Source organism: Calonectris borealis, chromosome Z, assembly GCF_964195595.1.
Source record: "Calonectris borealis chromosome Z, bCalBor7.hap1.2, whole genome shotgun sequence".
Taxonomy (NCBI): domain Eukaryota; kingdom Metazoa; phylum Chordata; class Aves; order Procellariiformes; family Procellariidae; genus Calonectris; species Calonectris borealis.
In genome coordinates, this window is record NC_134352.1 from 19,929,579 (window position 1) to 19,954,961 (window position 25,383).

At 43.1% G+C, this 25,383-nt stretch overlaps 1 protein-coding gene across 2 annotated transcripts in view; it reads left to right on the forward strand.

The window, feature by feature from the left end:
- The first annotated feature begins 3,017 nt into the window (after positions 1 to 3,017).
- Positions 3,018 to 25,383, forward strand: part of SNCAIP (synuclein alpha interacting protein) — a 99,323-nt gene continuing 76,957 nt past the window's right edge. The window contains exon 1 of one of the 2 annotated variants that reach the window (XM_075136697.1): positions 3,018 to 3,187. The gene's annotated coding sequence lies outside the window, so the exon portion shown is untranslated. The remainder of the gene's footprint in view (positions 3,188 to 25,383) is intronic. The other variant, XM_075136695.1, reaches the window with a different exon arrangement.

Consider the following 25,383-nt stretch of genomic DNA (forward strand, 5'->3'; position numbering starts at 1 on the left):
CCAGGCTCCTGCTGCCTCCTTTCTGTTCCTGCCTATCTTTTCCATCGCAGGACTGCTGCGCATTTCCAGAAATGGGTATAGAGGCACCAGAGTTGGTCCTGCACGGGAACAGGAAAACTCCTGCAAAACATATCTCCATGGGATTTGTGCCTTAACTAAAATGCGGTCATGTCTTCATGAGCAGTATTATCAATCACCACACTTCTAAATCTGTCTCAAGGTCATCTCTTAAAAGAGTTTTGAAAGTAATGGAGGGTTTTCTCTCATATTCATTAACATCGATGGATGTGATCACTGATGGATGCTGTGATTGCTGCTGACTGCCATGGGCCCTTGATGAGGGCCACAGAATTCAGTTTTGCAAGTGCTGCTAGCCCACAGAAGACCTGCCTTTTCCCATGTGCATCCAACCATACGTTGTGCAGTTCTGACGCAAATACCAGCCTCGGCTTCATCAAGTAGGAATACCGAGGTTCAACAAACCATTAAATGATCCTGAAGGAACATACTAGAAAAACAATGTGCAACACATTTTCGAATGACTTTACTCTGTTGAGAATAGGATTACCAATGAGAAGTTGTTTCTATTTCAGGAAAATTTTGTGTTTGCACACACAGTAAGAACAGAGCTAGTGTTCTGTGATTTTATTTTAGACAAAAAATAATGATGGTGCCATGTAACTGGCAGTAAAAATTCATCCTGAAATTCTTAAAAGAACTGAAGTTGTATATCATAATTTATTTTTTGTACAGCCATATAGCCAAATCAGCACTTCTTATTCAAACAGTATTTCCAGCAATGAGTTCAGAAGTAGATATATAAACAGGGTTATCAGCTCTAATTGAGATACTATCACATATAACACATACAAAGACACTTGGCAAGCTTTTATCTTACAAGCTGTATTTGCATATGGATGGTATTTATAGCCTCTAAATTAAAATAAGATTTTTTTGGTTTTGGTTTTTCATCAACGCTGTTCGTCAAATAGGCCATACTCCTATATGACATTGTGTTCTGGAGCTGACCTGCATTCCTTTCAAACCATTTAATCACACACAGCTGACCAACATTCCTGTATAAAACCACCTAATCAAATGCATTACAAATACCCCAAATGGTTACTTAATCTCCATATATGTACAAGTGTGAAACATGCAGTGTCCAAATATGCCCTTTCATAAAAGCTAATGACATAAAAGCAAAAGACGTTTCCAAAGTAAACCTTCCCACCCTCCTCACCCTCAATCAGCACAGACATTTTTTAAGGTGGTTAAGATAGTATTGCTCCACGTAGTTGGCTTTGCACGTGAAGATTAGAATTCACTCTAATTCATATTCAAGCTTGTTTTCTACGCATCTTAAAAATGCAATTTAAGAAGAAAGAAATATAACAGCTTTCCACTTCTGGGCAACTATGTCAAATGAGCTGCAAAATATTGAAAATGCGTGATGCTGCAGCACCTAGATAGCTCAAGGAACATATCACGGAAGATTCTATTTCCTTTCATCTCCAAGTTGCTGGGTTCAGATGAAAAGCTTCTCAAGGTTGTTACTTGTCTGATGGCTGTGCCTCAGGTTTAAGCAGAATGAGTTATTTTTTTATGTCCAGTAGCCACACTTTGATTAGCACTTTCACTAGAAATCCCTATAGGAAGGACAGAGACCCACTGAGCTGGAGACTGAACTGTTTTCCCCGTTTCCAGAGATACTCGTCCAGAGGCAGCGCTACATGCTGACTGATGTGGGCATACTTGCGGTACTGCTGAGTGTGCTCTATGTGTTCTGCGGGCAATAGTTTTCCAAAATGCCAAACTACCATAAATTCACTTTAATTTCCTACATGCATCTTTTGGGCTTTTGCAGTATTTGCTTGTCGGAGAAAATGAAAGCTAAGAAGTTCTGTGTTTGAAGTGTAAAAGCACACAAAAGCAAGGGGAGATGGAAAGGTATTATGAAGGGATACGTTTAAGAGACAGGATCGAAAATGTGCCTATGAACAGTAAGGGGGAAAAAAAAATCCCTGTTAATGCTGTGAAAGCCCGGCACAGAACAGGCTAAATCACAAAGAAGAAAACCAGCCAAGGGTTCAATTTTCTGTTCTTCTCCTGTTGCCACCCGATGCCCCGGCGGCAGGGTGTTGCTCGGGCCGACCTGTTAGGAGGGGACTCCTTTCCCCAGGCCCGAGGAATAGCCGGCGGGTGTCCGGCAAGCTTACCGAGCGCTGGGAGCGGCGGGGTGCAGGGGCACCCCCGGCAGCTCTGCTGGCCCTCGGCAGCCTCAGCGCAAGCACGGGCTTCTCGCCACGGCAGGTGAGACCCGCGCAGTGGGGAGGCGTTCGAGAGCGCCACCGGCTCCACCCGCGTGAAGCAGAGGGAAGCAGCGACGCTTTCCAGGTTTTACTGCAGACCAAAAAAAAAACCCCCAAACCCACCAAGTTTTTATTTTAAACAGATGTGAGCGAACTGAACTCAATATTTTCAGGTATTTTTAGTGCAGCACAGTGCCACGCGCTTAGCATTTGACACGGCGGTGCAGCCTTTTCAGATGCGGCGGGCATCGCCTTACACGTGCGTAAATCCCGCGTGGGGTGCTGCCAGCCAGCCGCGGGGCGGGAGCCGTCACCCACCGCCGCCCCCGGGGCGGGCGCTCGCCCCGGGGCTCCTGGCGGGGCAGGGCTGCCTCCGCCCCCGGCCATCCCGCCCCCGCGCCGGCAGCCGGGGGCCTCTCCCCCCGCCCCGGGGAGGGGGGGGCGCCGCCGCTACCGCCCGCCCCCCCCTCCCCACGCCGCCGGTCACGTGGCAGCGCCCCCCGCGCCCCGAGACCGCGGAGCGCGGCACGGGCGCGGCGGCATTGTGACGCAGCAGGCCTCCGCCGCGGCAGCGGGAGGAGGCGCGGGCGCCGCGGGGCGGGTGAGTGCGTGCCGCCCCCCGGGGCGCGCCGCCGGGCGGCCAGGGAGCCGAGCGTGCGGCTGGGCCGCTCCGCCCTCCTCCCGGCCGCTGGCCGGTGGAAGGGCAGGGGCGGAGGGCGGGGCAGCGGGAGCCGGGCCGCCGCCGGAGCTCTGCCTGCACCGGCGGGGAGTGGCGGGGGGCGGCAGCCGAGAGGCGGCACCTGGGTCCTTCCCCCGTCTCCATCACCCCGCGGCTGCCGTGAAACGGCCGCGGCCGAGCGGAGTGCAGGGGTGAGGTGAGGCGAGGGGAGCGGAGCGGAGCTGAGCGGGCGGGGGGCTTTGTTGCCGCCGCTGACGCTGTCCCCCGGGCGGCGGGAGCCGGGCCCGGGGTCCCCCGCGGGGGATACGGGGGGTGCGGGTAGCGTGGAGGCGCCCGGCGCGGCTGCGCGCGTCCCCCCGCCGGGCCGTCCCCGGGGGGCGCGGGAGCGGGGGTGCCCGGGCGGCGGGAGAGGCTGCTGCGGGGCGGGAGCGGGGGGGGGCGGGGGGGGGGCGAGCCCCGGCCCCCGCCGGCCCGCCCCGGGGAAGTGTTTTCCGCATGAAATCAGGGCTGAACGCGGGGGGTTTTATTGGGGCTTGAGCACATTCGTGATGTCAGCTCTGCGAAGTGCCGCTGCAAAACCCCTTGCAGCGCAGTCAAACCCGCTGACACCCGAAGCCGACGCAAATCTGCTTCTGCTCTGCTCGGAGCCGGGCGTCCCTGTCGGGGACGCAGCCTTCAGCACCCTCCTGTCCCACCGGGGCACGCCGACATCTGGAAGAAAATGAAGTAGGAGTTGAATGTTTGTAACTGTGGGGAAGCAAAGTTGTCTGGTGGAAAAACTGCACTTTGGCTTATACTTGGGTCAGTCCAAGATCGTGTTTTTGCAGCACAAGGGATCAAACCTTTTTCATACCAGTGTTAGTGAGCGTTTTTATGCGAGCAAATGCAATTTATATGAAGAAGAGCTCGAGGGTCTGGTCCTGGTGGTACTGGATACAAACCAGCTCCTAAATAGTCTCAGTCTTCATTGTCAGTGTTATCACCTCATGGCATTTTCAATGGTTGGCTTAAAGCCACAGCTCTTAGAGAGATGTTAATCAGTCACAACTGCTTCTCAAGAAGACCCTCCACCCCAAAACCCACCAAATGGTTCCATAGAAAATCTTGGAAGCATGGCCTCGTTGTACACCTTAGCTATCCAACCGCAAAAGGTAACAAAAAAAGTTTTAAAAAAATTATTCTGAGGCACATCACTTGATTGTTGGACCCTTTTGTGATATTTAAGTGGTTCTTCAGCCAAGGATACAATCGTAGCATGGGAAAATCAAAATTACTTTATATCTTGTGCAAATAGCTCTGATCATGCAGCCAGGAATTATGTTGAATGATGTGCACGTATTTAAGCCTTGCGCAGTGTGCTGGAGCAGACTTTCATAGTGTCCTGCCCTTACTGAATTTAGTAGGTATATGTATTGCATTTACTCCCAATGAGCCATAAATAATATGACCCATTGCCTTTCTACCACTCATAAACATGAGCTTCTCACCATAAAATCCTCTGCAACTGGCTCATAAACTGCCTGGTGAACATGGTAAGCCACTTCGCTCTTCGTACTGCTAAGCCTGCGAGTATGCCTGGTGCCGTACTGGAGCCATATTTTGAAGATTTTGCATGTAAGCTGAAAACCTGGTCTTGAGAGCGGGCTTGAGGGGTAGCTCAAGGGGGAGTTCAAACACAGTGAGACCGGCTTTTCATGTGAGTAAAACAATTAGAATTTGACCTGTCCAGTTGTCAAGAAGAAACTTGCCTCACCGCTATAGTTACAGTTCCAAAATTGTATAATAACTTTTCCTTTAGGTATTCCTTCAGTTAACACAGAGGCAGGGTGCCCATGCCTGGTTTGAAACGACTCCCTTTGTAAGGTGTGGTATGTTTCATTTCTGCATGTTTTCGTGTGTCAAAGACTGATTTATGCAAACTGACTGTTCCACTTCACCCAGTCATTAACAGTATCTTAAACCAGCAGTTCAGTCATTTTTCAGATCTTTGTGATTTCCGGTCTGTGTCATTGCCTCAATGTGCAGCAGAAAGCAAATGTGGCTTGTAGCTTGTTGAAAAAGTGGGTAAAATAGAATTATATCAGAGGAAGGGGCCAGTGAAGAGTTATCTCCAAATCTGAGGAGCCTGTAAGAGACCCGCCTGTTAAAAAAACTCCTTGTTTGAGCAGTAGTCCAGTGTGGGCTACTCAAAATACTTGAAGTGGCATTTTGGCATAAGGAGATGGGCAGTCCTTCAGGTAAGGAAGTCCTATAGAAGACAGTAAATTCTATTAGATAGAAACTGCTCCTCTTCTTAACTTTTTTTCTCTAATGATAGCAATGTGGTAAGTAAGTATGACATGATTTCTTTGGGGCCAGCTTCTGAGTTTACAAAGTGCTGCATTTAAAAGGTAGGCTGGTTGGACAAAGTGACGGAGTGGTACCTTTGGAGATGCAGTCCCTCCCCTAAGTAGTGTAAATAAGTGATAGGTCATTTTTTTGCTTTTATTTTTTTCATGATTGGAAAGCCATAATCCCACATATCTACTTATTTTGTTACCATTACTGTGGTCTACTTGGACTTCAGTAAGGCCTTTGACACTGTCTCCCACAGCATTCTCCTAGAGAAGCTGGCGGCTCACGGCCTAGACAGGTACACTCTTCGCTGGGTAAAAAACTGGCTGGACGGCCGAGCCCAGAGAGTTGTGGTGAACGGAGTTAAATCCAGTTGGCGGCCGGTCACGAGCGGTGTTCCCCAGGGCTCAGTTTTGGGGCCGGTCCTGTTCAATATCTTCATCAATGATCTGGACGAGGGGATCGAGTGCTCCCTCAGTAAGTTTGCAGACGACACCAAGTTGGGCGGGAGTGTTGATCTGCTGGAGGGTAGGAAGGCTCTGCAGAGGGACCTGGACAGGCTGGATCGATGGGCTGAGGCCAACTGTATGAGATTCAACAAGGCCAAGTGCCGGGTCCTGCACTTCGGCCACAACAACCCCAGGCAACGCTACAGGCTTGGGGAAGAGTGGCTGGAAAGCTGCCCAGAGGAAAAGGACCTGGGGGTACTGGTTGACAGCCGGCTGAACATGAGCCGGCAGTGTGCTCAGGTGGCCAAGAAGGCCAACGCCATCCTGGCCTGTATCAGAAATAGTGTGGCCAGCAGGAATAGGGAGGTGATCGTGCCCCTGTACTCGGCACTGGTGAGGCCGCACCTCGAATACTGTGTTCAGTTTTGGGCCCCTCACTACAAGAAGGACATGGAGGTGCTGGAGCGCGTCCAGAGGAGGGCAACGAAGCTGGTGAAGGGCCTGGAGCACAAGTCTTATGAGGAGCGGCTGAGGGAACTGGGGTTGTTTAGCCTGGAGAAGAGGAGGCTGAGGGGAGACCTCATCGCGCTCTACAACTACCTGAAAGGAGGTTGTAGCGAGGTGGGTGTTGGTCTCTTCTCCCAAGTAACTAGCGATAGGACAAGAGGAAATGGCCTCAAGTTGCGCCAAGGAAGGTTTAGATTGAACATTAGGAAAAATTTCTTTACTGAAAGAGTGGTCAGGCCTTGGAACAGGCTGCCCAGGGAAGTGGTGGAGTCACCATCCCTGGAGGTATTTAAAAGACGTGTAGATGAGGCCCTTAGGGACATGGTGTAGTGGGCATGGTGGTGTTGGGTTGACGGTTGGACACGATGATCTTAGAGGTCTTTTCCAACCTGTATGATTCTATGATTCTATGATTCTATTCTATGATTTTTTGACAAGGCATCAGCAGAGCTTCAAGAAACTAGGAAGTGCCGCTTACTGCTCTTCTGCTTCCCAATTGTCTGGTCTTGCTGGGAGCCAAATCCTGTCCCCATGCGAACTCCACGGGTGCAAGAAGTCTTCTTCCCACACGTACGTGAGGTGGGATACCACCCGCACTGGTACAGCTCTCCTTCTTGCACAGTCCTCTTCCAGGACGCTCCAGGCCCCTGTTGTCTCTACACTCACAGCAGCTCCATCCTGCTTGGACACTTGCCTGGTTAGAACCAGGGAGGGAAAAGTGTGACAGCCCTGCTGCGGCCACTCTAGTTTCTGTCCTCTGAAATGGAGACGTGTGGGTAGCGCTGCCTGCAGGCTGTGGTGAGATGCCAGCAAGGAAGGGGAGCACACAGCCAGATGCAGCCCGGCGAGGGGGACTGGACCGTCACGGACAGCAGCGCAAAAGTCACATCGGCAATAGTGCAGGGATGCTGGTACTCGTAGTTGTGGCATCGTTTGGTGTCATGTATGCATGGAGTGGTGATGCTGCACCTCACAACCACGAAGACTAGTAGTTCCAGCAGCCTTTGTGGGATGCAGCACGTTGTCTCCCTCCGCCCAGTTTTTAAATGTTTTAGCTGACTAGATGGGATGTGCAGCAGAGCTTTATTTCCACACCTGTCTGTCTCTGATAACCGACATGAAGCTCCAGAAGCAATCCATGAATCACAAGCATGGTTACAGGACCAAGGAGGGGAAGAGAAGGGAACAATTACCATTTTTATTTCAGATTTATTAGAATAAACTTACATCTATTTCAGGTACAGTTGAAGGTAGAATGCCAGGAGGAGAATATTCTCATCCTTTCTTATGCAGGCATGTTAATTAATACTAAGTAAAATAAAGAAAAGTTCATATTTTTCCAGTGGAAGTCTTTGTAAGGAACCCATTTACCGATGCTTTACTGTATATTGCTTAGAAAATATAGTGATTTTGTACAGTTGAGATGTTCATTGTCAAGATGAAAAATATGTTAAAAAAAGTTGAGAAGTATTGGATTTTGGAAAGGCAAGCAGTTGGTCTTTTCAACTGTTGTCAGAATAGGACTATAACTAAACTGAAGGAAATAACGCTTAGATAATTGGCAAGAGGACTTGGGGGAGTGTTGTGTCTGTGCTCTCTCTTTTTCTGGCAGATCTGTCTGTTTCTCAAAGGAGGCAGAGAAGATAGCCTTACATGGAGCAGGTGCATAGTAAACACAGGGGAATTTCTCTTTAAATGCAAATGTGGTTGTGCGATAGGTTTATATGCACAGTGGAACCATTGGAAACAAGAAAATAGAACATATGCATCAGATACCTTATTGATTTAAGGTCCCAAGAGAGTTTTTAACTGAGGGGAAAAAAGTAATTAATTAATTATTGTGGTAGAAATATCACCTGCTGCTTACCAGTCTAAGGTGGAACTGTAATTTCATCTTCTTAGATAAAGCTCTAAGTGATTCAGAGGTCTGAAGGTCTTAGAGGTATCAAAGAGAAGCACAATTCAGCTGTCATAGTTTGGCAGTTGGGGCACTCCTTCATTAGGTATATTTTCTTGTATGTTAAGGAGCATTTGCAAAAGCTTATTTTGAATATGAATGTGGTTGATTTGCACTTTATAAAGAATTATTGAGTAACGCTTGAAAATGTATTTTTCTGGTTAAAAGTAGCATTAGGTTTGTAAGGTTTGCTGTAAGCATTTCCTTTTCAGTTCCGTTTCCTCCCCAGTTCTTGTTTGCAGTCAAACTGCTGGCATTAATTTTCTTTGTTTATACCGGGGAAGAAGGCATTGTCTCACTTATCTTTTAAACTCAATACAGTGTATTATGTGACCTATCCTTGTGTATAAATCTCCCCCCTCCCCCCCCATCTTCTTTATTGTTAGTGTATCAATCTGGAACTTGCCATTTAAAATGAAATTCTAATCAGGAACTTAACACTTCCCTTCAACCCCCCCATTTTAGCAAACTTGTTTACATCTGTGAGTAAAAATCAGGCAGTCCTGCATAGCTTTCTCACATGTGCGTGACAGGGATATGCACCTGATTATGATTTGTAGCTATACTGCTTTGCTGGTTATTCATGCATGTACTTCTTTTGCAGGATCTGGCCATATGACTGGCATTTTTCGTAAGAAATAGGAAGTAACTTTAACTGTCCAGACTAACATATAACTGCTGGCATGTTTGTATGTGCATGTACATATCTCGTATTCTCTTTTACTAAAATATTGTTGTAAATATTCTGCCTTTTGTATGCTACGCTGTCCGTTCCAGTTGAGTCATGGTAGTAAATTTATTAAGCGCCCAAGAATTGCTTTTGAATTGGCTGAAGATTTTAAATATTGAAGTTTAAATATTGAAGCATGGTGAGGATTTATTTGAGTATTTGTAAATGCTATGTCCAAGATGTTTTTAAAAGCAAAAAACAAACAAACAAACTAAAAATAAAACTGGGAAATATAGTGCACACAGAAGCAGAAGAGTGCTAGCAAGGTAAAGAAGCTGCATGTCACATTCCCTGACCCACACTTCTATGGTGCATGGTCTAAATATACTCACTTTTCCTCATGTACATTCAGAGAATCTTAAGGTATGTGTCCTAATTATGCTAAATAGTGGGATATTATAATTTTGCAAACTCATATGTTGAGCACTGGGTAAAGCACAGTATTTGTGCTTGTTGCTAGGACATGGGGAAAAACTTATCTTGAGTTACAGAATGGAATCACCAGGAAATTGAGTTATACTTAACTTAATCATTAATCAATTGAGTTATACTTAACTTAATCAATCATTAATTGCTTGCTTTTCATTAACCTAAACCAGATTTTAAATTAGAGGTAAAGGAATTGATGGTGCTAAATGTAAGCAACTTTTAATAAATACTGCAATCTTGAACTCCGCCAATGCTTTTCACTTCATATCTGCAGAATTGTAGTTACCTGAGCCCCTTGACTAACATTGTTCATGTTTAAGTTAATGGGCATCCTTGTGGTAGATGTGGATGGAGTGAGGCACTGTACCCATGGAACAATCAACAGGTTAGAAAAAGGAGGATTCAGCTTTTCACTGTCCTTTTGAATATGATGCATTCTACAACATCTTGATGCGATATTTGCTTAAAGCAATTTGATAGCATAATTTTCAGGAGGCTGAGTTTGTTTGTATTCCTCTATATACAGCTTTGTATTAGTTATTTGCATATGGCATTTTAAGTTTTCCATAGGAAAAGGAGAACTACCTCTTAAAGTCTAATTATGATAACAGTAGTTGCTATTATGATTGAACAGGCCAGATCTTGGACAAAATGCTGTCAAAGCAATTAATTGCAAGTTAAAGAGAACCACGTTTGTGATATACTGTTATAGAGCACATGGTGCAGTTCCAAAAATTAATGGTTGGAGGTTTTGCCTGGGGGTTCAATACATTTCTGTTAACGTTTGTTTATGTTAGTGTACTATGTTGTATCTGTGATAAATAGTAATGATACTGCTTTTGGTGATAAGTTGACTCTTAATTCTAGATTCAGGAAGCCTCTGTTTACAAATAGCTCAATTTCTTGGAACAGAGTTTTGGGAGCACCAATATCTGAGAGATTAATATAAAATCATTACTTATTGTTCAGCATTATGAATCTGGTACTAGTATATATGACACAAATTTAGCAATTATCTCAGCTGCTCGGTAGTGCTTTCAAAAGCATTGATAATGTCAGTCTAATGGGTAGGTTTTTCACACCATACTTGGCAAATTTAGCTGTCATTTCTCTAAGACTGAACAGAGAGCAATTAAACTCTCACCCACCTCCTTACAGTTATTCTTGAGGGTCATAGATGAAGCACGTTACAAAACAGCATAATGGAAATATTTCTGCTCTTTACTGGGATGCTCCCTATGTGGAGGAGTTAACCATTGCCTCTCTGCACTTCCTAGTAAAGCACTTCACGAGTTGGATCTGAGGTGAAGTGGCTGGAACAGCACTGCCCGGTGACTGGAGGTTTGGCTGTGATTGAGTGCTGAGATGGGCAGGTCAGGACAGCTGAGTGGAGCACGACTGTGCACGTGCTCAGGGTTTCCGCAGAGACAGGCGGCAGCGTGGGATTTTTATCCCTGCGCCCAGAACTTTCTGTATTTCACTAGCTCGCTTGCTCGCTTCTTCCCATGATAGATTTGCCCGTATGTAATCCCTGCTGCCGTGATCTAGGGCTTTAATTGTCTGAGTCAACACTAACTTGTGTGTCTTTATATGTAAAGGCAGCTAAGCGTGCTGAAGAACTGCATTCCTTCTTAACTTGTCTTCTGGTTGTGATTTAGCAAAATGCACACAAAATCCCCCTGGAGTGCATCGTTCATTACGCAGTCAGTTTAAGAACATGTGTAAATCCCCTTGGTCACTTGCTGGACAAATGGTAGTAAGCTATCCTTGGGAGGACGTAGTGTCTGTAGTAGTTTGTAGCTTGTAGCTAGTAGAGGATGTAGTGTTGCAGCTGTGCAGCAAACCACCGTTTGAGGGGAGGAGGTCCTGAATTTGAAGGACTTTGTCAGGTCCTGGGTTTCTGCATCACACCAAGTTCTGCCCCTGGTAGCAGCAATAGTGGATGAAGGCATTGTTGGTATCTTGATGTTCTCCTGAAATAACTGGCCTTGAAACTAATAACTAATGTGCCTGCTTAGGTTAGGGCTTCAGCATCCAGTGTTAGTACTTTATGAAGAGGGATGAGTGCCATTTACACGTAACACGGTTGCCTCCAGCTGCCTGTAGAGTGTAACGGTGTCTCTTCATTAGACAGTAAAGCTGGGTGAGTCATTGTACCTGAAGGATTAGGTTAATCTGGCCTGACTCTGTGAATCCCAGCAGGAAAGGCCAGCCAGCACGTGTTACCCTGTCCTCCAGGACTACAAGGGAAGCAGATTGTGTAGCGGCAGGAATTAGCCCAGCTAATACAATTTAGGAAAATGGACACTCTTTCCAGCATGTGTTCCTCATCAGGTCCCATATGCTTTACGGTATGTTCCCAGGCTTTGCTTTTTGCAAATGCATTTTTTAGATCAATGTATGTACAGTAGCACTATTTCTGGATGTGTCTGCACTACAATCGAGTAGTGTGATTGCAGGACATGCAGAGAGATCTGTACTAGCTTTGATCTATATGTGATGTGAAGACATGCCAGCCTAGACTTAAGAGAGGGCTGTCCAAGCGTTCTGGACAGATTGTTAAGCTATGCTGAAATCTGTTTTCATCTGTCTTCACTGCTATTTTTAACTGTGCTATCTAGGTTAGCACTACTGTGGATACTCCTACACATGCTGACATAAATTCATGACTGCATGCCCGCTGCTTTCCTACAACGTTGCGGATGCTCTGCATCTGGGTGTGCGTCCCTTATTCTTTGTACTGAGACAGTCTAGTTTTCTTTTCCACTGTGTTTAGTTGTTTATTTCACAATTTAATTCCCCTCTGTAAGGAATTATAGAAAGGGCAATGGAGTGGAGGAGAGACTTCTGGCAATTTTCCACTCCAAAAATTCATATTATGGTCTCCATTCCAAGTTTGATTGTTAAGCTCAGCCTTAAAGAACCTTCAGATCCAGGCCACACATTTTTGCAAGTGTTAAAATCCAGGTGAGAGACCAGGTTGACAGAGCAATGTTAGAAAGTTGGCATTTAAAAATGTTCTTTATGAAAGCATTGAATCTAGAGCACAATTACGTGAAAAAAAATTGTGAAATTATTTGAAGGTATCAACAATGACAGTAAGGTGGTTATCATACATAAAACAGAGTCCAACTGTATTAAAAGCATTTGAATGTATTTTTAAGAGAAGTAATGTGTATGGTTTTTGAACGTTTCAAGGAAGAGCTCTGCACTTCTAAGAGCTTCTTGTTGTTTTGTTTTTTTGTTTTGGTTTTTTTTAACGGATGTAATAAGGATTATTTTTGCTTTGTCAGTCAGATCGTTTGTTCAGTTACTCCACAGTCTTGTCTATGAAGTGTGCTTCTAATTAAGGAACCATGTTGTAAAGTAAAGTTTGACAACAACAAGTAGACTTGCACATCAGATTTTAGTAGTATTTATTCAGAAATAGACTTTCCCTTCCTCATTAAAAAACAACCAACCAATCAACCAACCAAAACCACAGAAAACAGTAAAAGTGATCTGTAACTAAGGATATAGTCTGAAAAGATCTGTCGAGTATCCAATGCTTTTACTGCACAATTTTCATGCTATTTAACAAAGACAAGGGAGAAAACATGGCTTGAAAATTGAAGTTAGGACCAAAAAAGATGAATTTGTGCAAATTTTTTTCATACCAGAAAGATATTTCACATAAAATGTGAAACAAAGTACTGTCAAACAAAGAGGAATGCAAAATAGACTCTAACAAAGCGTATGTTTCTGTGACATGAGACATGCTGTAGAGGAGTAAGGTGAAGCTGAGCTTTTCAGCCTGGTGAAATGTTGCAGCTTACTTATCTGCCAAGAAAATATTTTGTTTCTAGATAAATGGCTGAACTGAAATAAATAAAATATTCCCTCATCTTTCCTTAAACAGTTCTTTAGAAAAAGGATTTCTTATGACTGTCCTTGATACCTTGCTGAGGAAAAAGAACAGCCTTGGTTCACTGGATGGAGCACAAGGATGCAATCACCTACCAGCTAAGTCTGGTTTTAGCACCATGTGTGTTGAATAAATTATCTGACTCTTTTCACTTATCCATCTATAAAATGAGAAGAAAATGTATTAGGGAACTGTAGTAGCAGAATTGTCAATAGCAACATCTTTTTGTAATATGGAGGTCTGACAATTCCTAATATTTTTCATTATGAAAAAGATACATCCTTCTCTTGAACCGTTCCAGCACCTTCATAATTTGAAGGTGCTAGAGGCTGAGTGTATCGCCTGTGGTGTACTTAGTCTTCCTCAACCCCCTCAGTGGTCCTGCATAATGCTAGGGGAGCCCTCCCACAGGACTGTGCTCTATGCAGATAGCTCATCGTGTGCTGGAAGTGGAGAACTTGGTTGAAGCTCCTTGATAAAAAAAAAAACATCACTGGAAATTACATGAATAGTTAAAAGATTTGTGGTGGTTACTAAGTCAAGTGCTTTTCAATTAAAAAACGGGAGAGACACTTTGTGCTGTCCTCGCTTTTCCTCTTTTTGGCAGGTTGCATGGTGGGCAGGGATGTTTAGCAGATAACCCTGGCTCATTTGCTAATGGACCTGAAAGGCACATAGATAACAGGGGACCTGTTTACACAGGACATGGAAAAAGTACTGAATGCCTTCTTTGCCTCAGTCTGTACCAGCAAGACTGGCCTTCAGGGAGGGAAGGTTGGAACAAGGAAGATTGTACCCTTGGTGGAAGAGGATCAGGACAGGGAATACTTCAGCAAACTGGACTTACATAAATCTGTGGGCCCTCATGGGATGCACCCACGAGTGCCGAGGGAGCAGGTGTCATTGTGAGCCGTTGTGAGGCCACTCTCAATAGTTCTTTGATCAATCATGATGACTGGGAGAAATACCTGAACACTGGAGGAAAGCAAATATCACCCCCATCCTCAAGAAGGGCAAGAAGGAAGACCCAGGGAACTACAGGACAGTCAGCCTCACCTCAATCCCTGGGAAGGTGCTGGAGCAGCTAATCCTGGAAACCATTTCCAGGCACATGAACGTCAAGAAAATCATCAGTAGCATGGGGGGGAAGTCATGCTTGACCAATTTGATAAACTTCTATGATGAAATGACTAGCCACCCATCAGACACCAGCTGATGGTGTCTACCTAGGCTTCAGTGAGGCCTTTGACGCTGTCTCCCATAAGATCCTCACAGAGAAGCTGTTTATGTAGGGGCTGGATGAGTAGGCATTGAGGTGGATTGAAAACAGGCTGTACGGCCAGGTCCAGAGGGTCGTGACCAGTGGAACAAAGTCTAGTTGGAGACCAGTGACTAGCAGTGTACCCCAGGGGTCAAATCTGGGTCCAGTCCTGTTTAACATCGTCATTAATGATCTGGATGATGGGGCTGAGTGCACCCTCAGCAAGTTTGCAGGTGACACAAAACTGGGAGGAGTGGCTGATATGCCAGAGGGTCATGCTGCCAACCAGAGGGACCTCAACAGACTGGAGAAGTGGGGAGACAGTAACCTCAAGTGACTGCACTGAAGTACAAAGCCCTGCACTTGTGGAGGAGCAACCCCATGCACCTATATATATATAATATATATAGGAATGTCAAGGGCAACAAGAAAAGCTGCTATAGATATGTCGGTGTTAAAAGGAAGACTAGGGAAAATGTGGGCCCTCTCCGGGGGGAAATGGGAGACCTGGTTACTCGGGATATGGAGGAGGTGGAGGTACTCAGTGATTTTTTTGCCTCGGTCTTTACCGGCAAGTGCCCAAGCCTCATCACCCAAGTCGCAGAAGGGAAAGGCAGAGACTGGGAGAATGAAGAACTGCCCACTGTAGGAGAAGATCAGCTTCAAGACCCATCTAAGGAACCTGAAGGTCACAAGTCCATGGGACCTGATGAGATGCATTCGCGAGTCCTGAGGGAACTGGCGGATGAAGTTGCTAAGCCACTATCCATCATATTTGAGAAGTCATGCCAGTTCGGTGAAGTTCTCACTGACTGGAAAAGGGGAAACATAACACCCCCATTTTTAAAAAGGTAAAAAAGGAAGACCCAGGGAACTACAGGCCAGTCAGTGTCACCTCTGTGCTCAGCAAGATCATGGAGCAGATCGTCCTGGAAGCTTTGCTAATGCAGATGGAAAATAAGGAGGTGATTGGTGACAGCCAGCATGGTTTCACTAAGGGCAAATTGTGCCTGCCAGATTTGGTGGCCTTCTACAATGGGGTTACAGCGTTGGTGGATAAGGGAAGAGCAACTGACGCCATCTACCTGGAGTTGTGCAAAGCATTTGACACTGTCCCACATGACATCCTTGTCTCTAAATAGGAGAGACGTGGATTTGACGGATGGACGACTCGGTGGATAAGGAATTGGCTGGATGGTCGCACTCAAAGGGTTGCGATCAACGGCTCAATGTCCAAGTGGAGACCAGTGATGAGTGACGTTCCTCAGGGGTCAGTATTGGGACCTGTTTAACGTCTTTGTCGGCGACATGGACAGTGGGAGTGCACCCTCAGCAAGTTTGCAGACGACACCAGGCTGTGTGGTGCAGTTGACGTGCTGGAGGGAAGGGTTGCCATCCAGAGGGACCTTGACAGGCTTGAGACGTGGGCCCATGCAGACCTCATGAAGTTCAACAATGCCAAGTGCAAGGTCCTGCACATGGGTTGGGGCAATCCCAAGCACAAATACAGGCTGGGTGGAGCAGCCCTTGGGAGTATTGGTTGGTGAGAAGCTCAACATGACCCGGCAGTGTGCACTTGCAGGCCAGAAAGGCAACCATATCCTGGGCTGCATCAAAAGAAACGTGGCCAGCAGCTCAAGGGAGGTGATTCTGCCCCTCTACTCCGTTCTTGTGAGACCCCACCTGGAGTACTGTGTCCAGCTGTGGAACCCTCAGCGCAAGAGAGACATGGAGCTGTTGGAGCGAGTCCAGAGGAGAGCCACAAAGATGATCAGAGGGTTGGAGCACCTCTCCTATGAAGACAGGCTGAGAGAGTTAGGGAGAAAAGAAGTCTCTGGGAAGACCATATAGCAGCCTCCCAGTACCTGAAAGGGGGCCTACAAGAAAGCCAGAGAGGGACTTTTTGCAAGGGTATGTAGTGATAGGACAAGGAGTAATGGCTTTAAACTGAAAGAGGGTACGTTTAGATTAGATACAAGGAAGAAATTCTTCACTGTGAGGGTGGTGAGGCACTGGAACAGGTTGCCCAGGGAAGTTGTGGATGCCCCATCCCTGGAAGTGTTCAAGGCCAGGTTGGATGGGGCTTTGAGCAATCTGGTCTAGTGGAAGGTGTCCCTGTCCATGGCAGAGGGGTTGGAATTAGATGATCTTTAAGGTCCCTTCCAACCCAAACCATTCTATGATTCTATATGCTGGGGGCCACCCAAGCACAAGAAACAGAAATAACCACCTGATATTTCTGAGTAGTTTTTGTTGTGCCCTCCATGAGGTTGATACCCTTTTAAAGAGTGATCCTTTGGTTAGACTCTCTGTCAGTACAAGCAAATGTATGTCCCCATGCATAAATTTTGTAACATTGTAGGTTTTGATGTAGTGAGGTTTATCTCTTTAACATCGTTTCAAAAATGTAATTCAATTTTTGTGAAGGGTTTTAGGAATCTCTGAAAGGACACACTACAAAATTACAGCTTAAAATAATATTACTACTTCTATAGTTGTCATTTCTGCCATCACCTCATCCCACACTTTTGTTAGAGCACTAATATCTGTACAACTGCGTGCTAATATTGGGTTGTATCTGCTGACCATATTATTTAAAACAAATAGTATTGAATAGCAGTACTCTACGTAGGATAGTATTGTATAGCTGCAGAAGTACAGTTGCTGTCTATTTCTGATTTCTCAAATGAAAAAATGACGACAGTTTCCAAAGATGACATTCTGATCTCAGGGGCCTAGATGTCTCTCAAGAATAGTTTATCTGTTCTTCACTGAATTTTCCAGTTTCTACCAAACTTTAACTGAAATAAAAAGTTCGTTTGACAATGCTTAAATTTACAGCTGTTTACACTCTTTAACTCCTAAGAATTTTTGCAAACAACATTATAGGCTATGTCTGGGGAATAAGGTATGAAAAATTGTCAAGTTTTTGTCTTTTCTTCATTTTAATTTTATCAAAATAAAGCTATTTGCATAGATGTTAATGGTCAAGTGCCATTGCTAATTACGAGAAAAGCTCATATTTGCAGTAAAATTGTTAAATGCTTTTTAATAGTATTTGTTTGCTTTAAAAGTAAATACCTGTAATATATGCATACAGTCAAATTTCTGTGATTCATCAAGTAGTCTCAAATGAAAGTGGGCTGGTCTGAGTGACAAGGAGAGTGCGTTCGTGTGAGTGAGTTTTTCAGTTCAAGGTTTGGTTTTTTGGCCCATGGCCACAGTAGGCACAGATATATGCTCTGTGTGATGTGCCCTGACTAAGGCTGACTCACGTACCAAATGGAAGTGTAATGCTGGTTACCCACTGGTGCCCGAGATCCTGACCATGAATAAAACCCACTTTGCATCGATGGGAAATTTCACTTTTAAATTTGGAGTATTATAGTTTGTTAGTGTTTAGCCATTGAATATCCTAGTGAATTTCAGTGTGCATAGGGTGGGACAGTAGAGTTGATTGTCCAAAAGTTAAAAAAGAGGAAAAAAAAGGGGGCAGGTGAAGGACAGAATAGGAAAGTGGTTTGGCCCTTGTTGCGGAGAAGACAGGCTATCTGCACGTGAGCATAGACGTCACACAAATGGTGGATACACTTGACATATTGTGGCCCTTGCAGGGAATTTTACTTACATAGGAGTTTTTCCTTGAATTTATAATTAAAGCTCACGTGAAGCAAAAAATCATCATGGGACTAAATGCAGGATATATATTTTGGCAGGCAAATGTAAATGAGACAAGTTCTAAATTTCTAACTTCAAATACAGCATTTGAATGTTACAAACATAAGAGAGTACTGTTTGGCATTAGTTCTTTCCCAGGATATTTCTAAAAGTAATTGAACAGACTACTATGGGACTACAAGGTGTTGAAATTCTAATGGATGATTATTGAATTTTGTTGAGGAATTTAAATAAGAAAATGAAAGATGCAGGGAAGTGTTTGAAAAATGCCTTTTTCTCATCCTAAAAATAATAATAAAAAAAACCCAAACCCAACATGACCTAACAGATGCTTTCAGCATTAGAAATATATTGAGCAAAGATATCTCAGATTACTTGGTTTATTGAAACAACAGTTATAAACGAAATCTGTTCTTCAATGAAAAAAGCAGCTTAGGAAGATTTATGGGGATGGTATACCGATTAAATTAATTCTGTATTTTTCTATGATCAGTGCCACTGCAGAACATAAGGTGAATAAGGGTGTTGCATGGCATTAAGGAGGCAAACCAAAGCCAGGATTTGAGCACTGTGTCGCAAAACTGCAGTGTCAGATACTATGACTTAATTGAACTGATTGTACTGAGAGCAGAAACTTCAGAAGGATCGCTGCCCTGGTGCTGCTGCCCTTGATTCAGTGGAAGAAGGAGAGACCTCAGTGTTTGACTCTAGATGAGAGTGCGATGAGTCACATCGGCTTTATTAAAGATATTGACACAGAATTCCCCATCTCCCTCCAAACCAATGCATGGTTTGGAAAGGCTGAGCTCTGCTACGCTTGATTTCATCCTAACGTAAGTGCTGGGGCGTACATTAGCAGTGGTAGTTGCCATAAGCCCTTTGCTGCTCTGTCTTACTTTGGGGCCAAGTATCTGGTTCCTTGTGGATGCTGTTACTAGGGTGTATTATTTTTGGATTTTTACACAAGAACTAGGCTACCAAAAGAACGCATCTTTTTTATTTCTGTAGTTCATGAACTTGCAACAGCCCTGCAGATGTTGAATATTCACTACCTTTGCCAAAAGACTTTAGAAGTTGTGAACACTTTTACGGCACAGTACTTTTCAAATTGTACCTGGAGTAAACTGTTGTTAAAGCAAAATATCATGCATATTTGTATGTGTCACTTTCTTCTGAAGTTGATTGGGAATCATATGTAACCATTAATTTCTTGGAAGATATGTTATAAATGCATGTCTCTGAAGTCTTGCTCAAGTAAATACAAGGACAGTGTGTATACACACCCGCTTTCTCACGTGGTGTTTCTTTACTTTGGTAAAGTTTTATGTTACTATGGGGTGGTTCTAGGCGACACATGGGCTTTGTACTCTCAGCCACCATTTAGGATATAATGGTTGAATTTTCATTTTTCTGTGTGGTTTCCGTACAGAACGAGTCGTCGTCTTTGTCTTGACTAAAGGCTTGTGGTACGATACGAGGCTTGATAGGGAATGTGGAAATGCAAAGCAAGACATTGTTAGGATTCAAATTCCTTGTTAATTCCTTCTTATTTGACAATGTTACTGAATAGCTGCACAAGGCTCTGCTCGCTCTTTGCTTGCATTAGCAATGTACTGATTGTGATAATTTAGGAGTCCTGCCAGCTGATCTCCCAATTGTCATTTAATAATTGCCTCCTGAATTAAATAAAAGAAATAAGCACTGGCTTTAATGTGGAGTGCACTGTATTTCAGTCGCTAGTACTCTTTGAAATAATGAAGTGGACTGCAAATAATCTTGACATGAAATAGCACAGCATTTTATGTCTCTCTTTCAGTGTTCCAAGCAACCATGACTTGATCCATATAAGTCTTTGGTTCAGTCTCAAATCTAAGTTTAATGGAGGATTTACAGAAATGTTGAACAGCACTAGTACTTGTACATGATTGATGCAGTGTTCTATATATATTTTACAGTTCTGCATTATAAATTATTTGGTGTTTTAGTATTAAAAACAGATGACAACCTATAGCTTTAGTATTATGTATGCACAGAAGATGGATATATACCCATACATACTCCCTGTATTTGTGATTGTTGAATCTCTATACTATATTAAAATGTATTATTCATGTATTCTGCCAACAATCATGAGTCAGTGGAAAATAATGGGCGCAATCATTTGAAAAACGCGCATTCAGAATTTGCTTGTATTCATCTCAAAGTTCAGACTGCAGATGTGTAACCAATCATTTTACTGTTCTCAGTGATGCGTGTAAGCCTCCTGAGGATTCACATTTATGAACTTCCTGCATTGCCATTGGTATTTAAAGTAGAAGGGATAGGTAACATGAAAAAAAATTATTTCTGCCATAGAATTTACTGATATAAGAGGTAGTTATAAAAAAAAATCAACACTCAACCTGATTTTGTTAGTTCAGCTGCTGTATTTTCTCTTGTAAAGTCATAAATTCAATTTGCAGTGGGCTTTTCCTCGTAATTGCAAATATTGTATGTGTGTTTTCTCCAAGGGGTCACACTTTGGAGTAGCAGCCGCTTTTTTCCCTAAAATTTTGCAGAAAGTAGAGAAAAAAGATGAGTATCTTTTAAGTTTACTTTGTTAAGTAAGCTTTTCTGGTCAGATTTTCACATTTCTAAAATGACTGAAAAACAGAATTGTTAATTCCTGATGTTTCTGCTCAATCATAATTTTCCATGGAAAGTTATGTCATACACAATCTCCTGATCTGTATGTGAATGTATTATTTTAACCTGGGTTTGGTGTTAGCGTTAAATTACCGATACTCAGAACAAATGTATTTGAGGACTTCGTTGGATAACTCTGCTTAAGAAAATATTTTTAAAGCACAGAGGAGGTACAATGAATTAGTTACTAGCTGCACAATTTAAACTTGAGCCTTTGCACATTCAGTGCTCCAAAATATATCAATGGGAGATTTCCCACTGTTGTGCATGTTCTGTTTTATTACTGATTGTTCCAGATTGTGCTTCTGGTCTAATTAAGTCTTATTCATAGCTTGATAGGATATGTATTTTTTTTTTGCCTTTGGTTCAATTGTTTTTGTTTTGTTTTAGTCCATTCCTTGATAGTCTATCCTTTGTGTTTTTCACCATTTCAATAAGCAGAGGAAAAAGCCCTTTCATAGACTTTCTTAACAGAGCTGCTTTTTACATATTGCTGAGATCTTACAATTTCAGAGATTGATTTGATTATGAGGATAGAGCAGTAGGATTAACCATAAATTCAATCTTACTAGAACCTCCGTAAGAAAATATGGCAGTATCAATCCATTGCTGTAACAGTTAAGAAAAGCATTTTTTTCTTGTTTTTTGATTTTAAAAACATGTTAAGATTGATTGCTGTGATGGCGGGAGAAAGTGAAAAAGATATTTTAACTACAGGTATAGTGTAATATAATGTTCCCTAAGTGTATTTTAGATCTCCAACTGCAACGTGAAAAATGCGAGTTTCACCAGGACCAACAGACACAAAAATTCTTTTCCCGTAAATGGAGTGGTTTAAACCAAACAGGATGCTTGAAAAATTACAGCACTTACAAAATCTTTAAAAAATATTTGCAGATTACAGTTTTTCTAGACATGGGCCTCTAGGATGGCAACATAATAAATAACCCGCTTTTGAGGGAAATTGCTTCCATAACATTGAGAAAGTGAAAAAATGCTGTATTTACATCACCATAACTCTGCAGAGTGAAGGAAGCCATTCTCTTTCTTGCTTTGAAAACTAAATTAAGTGTACATTAAGAAGGAGATAGTAATCTTTTTTTTGCATCCCTCACTCACACCCTATGGAGTACTCTAAGGTGCCCTGTCCTGGCTGAGAGAGGTGGAGCCAGCGCAGCTGATGCCAGAACTGTTAACATCGTTCACTGGTAAAAGCAGGAGGATAATCAGTGCTTGATCTTTTCTAGACTCAGAGTGAGCTTTTCAGATTTCTGAACTGGGAAGTGCACATACGTCACGACTTCTAGGGGCTAAAGTACCTTCCCCTGCGTTCAGTTTTGGAGAGTGGCTGATTTGGCAGCTCTGGTTTTCAGGTGGGTAGGTGAATCGCAGCAAATCCTGTCTGCTTGTCAGTGTAAATCTGAATTTTAGCTTCTGTAGTATGTTAGACAGAGTGTGATATTCTGTAGAATTACTTGTTATACGCACTCTTGGTTTCCTTATATACACAAGTACACAACAGTGTATTTTCTGTCCTAGTGAGCTGATTCTGAAAGATCTTGCTTAGATCTAACTTAGATCCACTTTCCTTAGCATGTAAATAACTGCTACATTTTTAAAGAATTTGTACAAGCCTTAACTAACTTGCAGGCAAATGGAAAGCTGAGTCATCTTGCAGGGAAGAATGTGGCTTCCTAAGTATTTTGGTGATGGGCTCTTTGAATCTATCAGTTAGGGGAGAGATTATTGTCTTTACCACTTACAGTTCTACAGATGTGCCTAATCTCTTGTCGAAACTCTCCCATAAGCCTCTTAGTAGTTTCTTTGTGTGAAAAAGAAACTTCTTATGGCTCTGCATGCGTTCTGCAAATCCACAAAGAACGGTACTGCTACAAAACTCAGTTGCTCATCTGGACTTGTGACTGTGTTGCATCTTCGAGTGTTTGAAATCTGAAGTGGGTGACATTCTTCATAAATGGTCAGAACTTTGAGAACTCAGCCATGAGGGTTGAAGACTCTGTTGGATCCAGGATTTCAGGCAGATTCTGAATTCACTTGCCCCTATTATTCTGCCTTCTCTAAGCTCAATATCAGTTTTAACGTAGTAAAGTTGCAAAATTTGTATGTCTGAATAGCTGCCTGTTCAACGCAGTATCTGTACTGTAGTTCACATAAGCTTGTCCTATGATATCGCAACTATTCACAAAAAAAACCTGATGGTGATGACATAAGGGACATTCATATTTTACATGAGCCTGACTCACCAGTTCACAGAGGACTCTGACAGCTGCAGACAATGCACTCTTTTCTTTGCCCAGCCAGGGTTCTTCTGGAATTCATCTTCTAAGAGCATTCGTGAGAGTTATAACTGGCTTTTGAGTAGCAAGAATATACTTCTTGGAAGATAGATTTGCTAGATAACAAGCAACCTAAGATCATATTCGTCAGTAGCAGCTAAGTGCTGAACTGACATTGCAATCCAGAGTTCCTTTTCAGACTATATGGCTACGATAAAGATCAGTGAATCATCTGTATAATTGAAATACCATATGAACATCCTGGACCACATAAGGTTCCCAACTTTGACAGTATTCCACAATGCAAATTCTGAGATTGGCAACGCTTTCTTCTGTGTAGTAGGATATATGGACCAGGAAATCCTTGTTCCTCCCTGCTCACCAGATGTAATGCCCCTTTACCTTGCAACAAGTGAATGGAAAAGATTGGAGCTGGTTTAAAAGGAATAATCTCTTAAACAGTTGCAACCAGAGCTGATTTGTTCTGACCAGTATTAAAGCTGTCTTCTGTTCCTGGAACTGGGACAGATCCTACCTGGAGTGTTGTTGCTTGTTTCAGTGTATGTGTGTGTGGGAAGAAGAGGCAGTAAAAGAAATATTCCTTTGTTGGAAAAATGGAATAACAGTCTTACAGCACTGCCTAGCCAACTGCATTTATTCCCAGTAAAGTGACTACACTTGTATCTTGGTAATATGCCAAGACTGATGATGTGCTTTATAGATGCAGAAAATTATGTTAATAAAACTAAAAATTATAGTGCTACTATCCACAAGCACAAGCTTTCCTATGCCAATATTGTTTACTTAAAAACTAAACATTATAACATTGATGCTAAATTACTTGCGCAGATATTAAACCAAATCTAGCCAATCAGTGTTTCTGCTTACTTGTCAGTTGCGGATAACTAAATATTTGCTTGTGAAGCTAAGCTGCTGTCTGGTTTTTTTCCCCTCAGTAAATAGATGTATTCCTGGTTTCTAATTTTATTCTTTTACACCCTCCTACAACTAGAAGTAGAAATGTTGGTTGTTATAATTTTCAGTGAAAAAACAGAGATTGTGGTATTTGGCCATACATTCTTTCAATAATCCCTGTCAACAGATTGTACTAAATGTAACAGCTGTTCCTGGTGGGACCAACAGTCATTACTAGAGAAGAGTTCAAGAGTGCAGTATGATCTATCTCAGTGGAGGTGGAGGAGTTGGGGGGACTGGAAATGAAGATGATAGCTCGATGGTGAGAGCTCAGTCCTTCGCTCTGTATGATAAGCAGCTTGGGCATACAGTTTCTGTATCTTAAATTACAGTCCCTGTCAGAGGTCATCCTAAGTGATATGGTTGCATAATTTCACTTGTGAAGGCTAGTGGCTAGGAATCAGAATTGGATATTAGTTAATAGTTACCAGAGAACAGAACCATCTGGTTTTGGCACAATTTGTTGCTACCTTGAACAGAAATGTAGTTGGTGTGAAGCAAAAATGAAGTTACTGCTGAGTAAAAAACTTAGCTACAAGTCAGTCAATACATAAGTGTATCCCTATTGTCCCATTCTGGTTTATCACCAGGCCCCACCTGATCATCTTTAGCTATTAAAACTTCCTAGTTCTCACTGTCTAGCTCACTACGCAGTTTGATAACTTTATGAATGACTTCTTGTTCAGTGAAGTTTGAGTAGAATATATAAAAAGAAAATAGGTGTTTTTAACCGTTTTGCTAGGCTCATCCTTGTTAATATTTTTGGTTTTCCATTACCTTTGAAACTTTGAGGTCATTGCCCCAGTTTTTCATTCATTTGAGGCTGATCTTTGAGTCATTCAGCGTCTTCATATGCTTGAACAAGAGGCACTAGACTGTTTCTCTCAGCTGCAAACATTTCCTGTTATCCAGCTCCGATTTTCCTACTGTTGTCACCCATGTCCATGTACTCTGGTGTTTTTCCAGACAGCAAGGCTGCTTTTTGGCTGCTTCATTTCCTTTCCATGTGTCCTTAATTAACAGTGACACCCACAGAAGTAGCTAGAGTCCTTTATGCAGAGCACTTAGAATCTTGGGCTTTAAGAGAGTCGCATGTAATGGAGCAGGGGAGTCTGAATAGTTGTCTGGAGAGTAAAGTCCTGGATGGAAAGTAACAGAACTGCAAATGAAAAGTTTTTCTGTTTGT